This window comes from Propithecus coquereli, unplaced genomic scaffold (assembly GCF_000956105.1).
Source record: "Propithecus coquereli isolate 6110/MARCELLA unplaced genomic scaffold, Pcoq_1.0 Scaffold104, whole genome shotgun sequence".
In the NCBI taxonomy this organism is placed as follows: Eukaryota; Metazoa; Chordata; class Mammalia; order Primates; family Indriidae; genus Propithecus; species Propithecus coquereli.
The window spans coordinates 3,399,793-3,404,205 of NW_012134303.1; the positions used below are offsets into that span (position 1 = coordinate 3,399,793).

Sequence of the window (4,413 nt, forward strand, 5' to 3'; positions counted from 1 at the left end):
TGTTCTTAATGTTGCTATGTCTCACTGAACCATTATTATGTTCTTGATACAAATGAGCAGAACTTGATACAAACAAGCAAAATCCCACAATTTTGCAGATTCTCATGAACAGAAACTATTTTTATAAAGTCGTATTGTGAGAAGCTTTGATTTTTGAAAATATATCAGAGTCCTTGAGAGAACCTGCTATTAGAAATCATATTAATAAACAAATGGGACTACATCAAAGTAAAAAGTTTCTGCACAGTAAAAGAAACAAGCAACAAAATGAAAAGGCAACCCATGGAATGGGAGAAAATATTTGCAAGTTGTGCGTCTGATAAGGGGTTAATACCAAAAATATATAAGAAACTCATACAATTAAATAGAAAAAAAAAGCAGAAAAAACACCAAATAACTGGATTGAAAAAGTGGGCAAAAGACAGACATTTTTTGGAAGAAGACATACAAATGGTCAACAGGTACATAAAAAGGTGCTGAACATCACTAATCATCAGGAGAATGCAAATCAAAACCACAATGAGATATCACCTCACACTTGTTAGGATGATCATTATCCAAAAATCAAAAGATAAGTGTTGAGAAGGATGTAGAGAAAAGGAAACCCTTATACATTGTTGGTGAGAATGTAAATTGGTATACCCATTATGGAAAACGGTATGGAGATTCCTCAAAAAATTAAAAATAGAGCTACCATATGATCCAGCAATCCCAATTCTGGATGTATATCCAAAGGAAATAAAATCACTATCTCAAAGAGATATCTGCACTTTCATGTTCATTGCAGCATTATTCGAAACAGTTAAGATAAGGAAACAATCTAAGTGTCTGTCCATGGATGAATGGATAAAGAAAAAGTGGTATGTATATATGTATATGGAATATTATTCAGCCTTAAGAAAAAGGGAATCTTGCCATTTGCAACAACATGGCTGAAACTGAAGGGCATTATGGTAAGTGAAATAAACCAGACACAGAAAACCAAATACCACATGATCTCACTTAGATGTGGAATCTAAAAAAGTTGAACTCATAGAAACAGGGTGTTAAAAAGTGGGTACCATGGATTAGGCTTGGGGGAAATTGGGGGATGCTGGTCAAAGGGTACAAATTTACAGTTATAAGATGAGTAAATTCTGGAGACCTAACATATGCATGGCGACTGTAGTTAATAACAATGTAGTGCATATTTGAAATTTGCTAAGAGAATAGATCTGAAATGTTCTCACCACAAAAAAGGTAAGTGTGTGAGGTGATAGATATGTTAATTGGCTTGATCGTGGTGATCATTTCATAATATATACATATATCAAATTATCGCATTGTACATTTTCAAGATATACAATTTTTATTTGCTAATTATACCTCAACAAATCCAGAAAAAAGGGATAAACCATATGAGACACTACAAGACTAAAATAAACAGACTTTACTCTGGGAGAGATAAAAATGCTTTGTATGTTAAAAGAGTTTTAGGAGGTGCTGATTACCAGTTCTCCCCATTTCTGTTAGAGCTAATCAAAATTTTCTTACTTGCCCAATAATGTATTTCTATCCATTTTTGCATTATCAAACATTTTGAGGTAACTTAGTGGGTACATAAAAGTTTACAATTGTAATATCTTGAAAACAATGAACAAACTGTGACACAAAAACTATTGGAATAGCAGATGAAACCAAAATGTCAGCTTTATTAAGAATAGAAGATAAATTGCAAGATATTGCTTATTGTGAGAGTGAAATGGAACTAACAGAACCCCAGACTTAAGCAAAACTATGCATCAACCTAGACGTGTGTCTCTCTAGTCTAAAAGCAGAGAGCCCTCAAGTTGTACTGCTTGAGCTCTCTTCACAGGCAAGTAAATATCAGGAGTAGGGAAGAACCTTGTGAACTGTCTGTTTGTGTCCTTTTCCCCTCTCTCTACCTTATTGTTCATTTCTTTCTTACTGAAATATAAGAGCTAACTTAGGGATATTTTTGCTTATCCAATCATATGAATAAACGAAGGCACTTGAAAAGCACTCCGAAGTGTGTGGTTGATTTTTGACTTTGGTCTATGGTGGTTTTACCATTGATACATATTTTTTTTCCCACTTCAGTATAATCAGATTTTGAGGATTTTTCTTTAGAAATGACCTAAGGAAAGAAGTATAAGTAACTTGAATAAAAGGAGAGACATATTATGTCCTAGGTTTAGATTCAAAATTGTAAAGAATTAATTCTACCTAAAATATTAATTCACTGCAATCACAATCAATATATTTAGCATGCTTTTCAGTGGAATTTGACCAGTAGGTCTTAAATTAACCAGAAATAAAGTAGAGAGAGGGCCAGGAAAAAATATGTAAGGAATATTTTAACCACATTTTTATTATATGTAAAAGAGATTTGCTACCTTTTTTTTTTTTCAGGAAATCACCCACCCTAGGGGTTTGAATGGAAATTAAACAGACATATGTTACCGTGACGCTTTGAAGTTCTTTAAGGGGAAGATTTCTTCCCTTTAACTGTATTTCGGTTTAACTTGGTGATTGCCCTCCCTCTAGATGAAGTAAGGACCTCCTGCTTTCCCCATCACCGGGAGGGGGCGGAGCATCCTCCAGGAGCTTGGAAGCGCGCTGTGCCCGGCCAGTCTTGGGGGAGGAGCCGCAGTACATACAGGCGTCGGAGGCTTCCGCGGAGGAGAAGCCGCTTGGAGGTAATGGCTGTCGTGAATGCTAGTTATTTGAGGAGATTTCTTGAGGATATGAGGTAAAGGTGAGAAAACTGCTGCTTAGGAGTAACGGGAAAGGAGTATCGTTTTGTGAGAGTCATTGTCTCTTGAGGTAATTAATATCGGGATTTTGTGTTCCTCCAGACATTTTAAAAGTGCACAGTGGGGGGAGGTGGTGATCAGATTACACCTGTGGAAAAAATTGTTCATAAGGTTGAAAAAGCTAACTTTTGAATAGAGCACTTTATGGTTCAATCAAAAAGCAGTGGTGGCCGAGATAAATGATGAAAGAAAACTTGTGAAATTAATCTTCCTTATTTTGAGGGGAAAAAAAGGTTATGATAATCCTAAATGAAAAATTAAGTTTTTAGGTAGGGATGTCAGTTTTTTATATTGCTTCGGACGTGTTGATTGTGTTTCTAACAAATATTACTGTTTGGGGGAAGTTTTTATAGTAATCTAAAGTAATATGTAACTGTGCCGATTCAAGTACCTCTGAGAATTAGCAGTTTGGTTATTTGTCGGGAATACTCGATGTCTTAATATAATTGCTGCTTTAATGATGTGCAAAAGACCATTTTTGTTTACATCTGTGCCTATCAAGAGAATGTTATATTCCTATTTGTACTGTAATATAAAAAATCTGAAACATCATAAAAATAATAGATATATCTTAATATAATAAAACAACAAACCATATATCTAGTAAAAAAGGATGTCAAGGGAAAAGAAGAGGAAATTTTCCACTTCTTTCTTGCATATTTCACTTAGCATATAGCACCTATGTCAGCATAAAAACTGTGATAAAAACTGAGATGGGAATTTAAAATCAAGGGGTGGGGGCAACCTACCTTCCCCCAAATACTGTTAAACATATATAAACATGGAAAGATGTTCAAATATGTGGGTGAATAAATGTAATTTCAAATGGTATATTCAAATATATATGTGATGAGGAAAAAAACCAAAGGGATTAGACTCAAATATAAGCAGTAAACAACTCAGGGACTGATTATGTATATTTTCTTCTTTAGATTTCATGTAGTTTTAGATTCTTTTGGAAATGATAATGGAACTGAAAAGGGAATAATCCATTTTGTTATAGACACTTGAACAGATGGCCACATACATTCCATCTTCTTTAGCTAAAGTTGGATTTTTCTATGGATCTGAGCTGAGAACGCTAGTTACCTGGTTGCATGTGCTTTTCTTGCAATTCAAATATTTAGGCTGTAGTCCAGCTCTGGGTCAAACAGAAGATATTTATCTGTATACTCTTGAGAAAGAATCCAGAATATTTAAAACATATTAGGAATAGTCATGTAGGATAGTACATACATAATGTTGACTACTACGCAGCTATAAAAATAATAAGCTAACTCTAAATGCAATGATAAAAAATATGTCCAAGATATATTCTAAAAATAAGCAAATTAAAAAATGTCCTTTATCATATAAACCCATCTTTTACGAAAAAGAATGTGTGTGCATTAGTGCAGTATATGCAAGGGACATCTGGAAATATACATGCTACTTCATTAATTGGAAATGTAAGTGTACAGAAACAGAACAATTTAACCTTCTATATATTATATCTACTCATTTTAAACCCATCTTTTACAAAAAAGAATGTGTGTGCATTAGTGCAGTATATGCAAGGGACATCTGGAAATATACATGCTACTTCATTAATTGGAAA

The 4,413-nt window shown here is 34.0% G+C and overlaps 1 protein-coding gene across 1 annotated transcript in view; it reads left to right on the forward strand.

Moving 5' to 3' along the window:
- The first annotated feature begins 2,631 nt into the window (after positions 1–2,631).
- Positions 2,632–4,413, forward strand: part of LOC105810860 (PWWP domain-containing protein MUM1L1) — a 30,034-nt gene continuing 28,252 nt past the window's right edge. The window contains exon 1 of the mRNA XM_012644913.1: positions 2,632–2,758. The gene's annotated coding sequence lies outside the window, so the exon portion shown is untranslated. The remainder of the gene's footprint in view (positions 2,759–4,413) is intronic.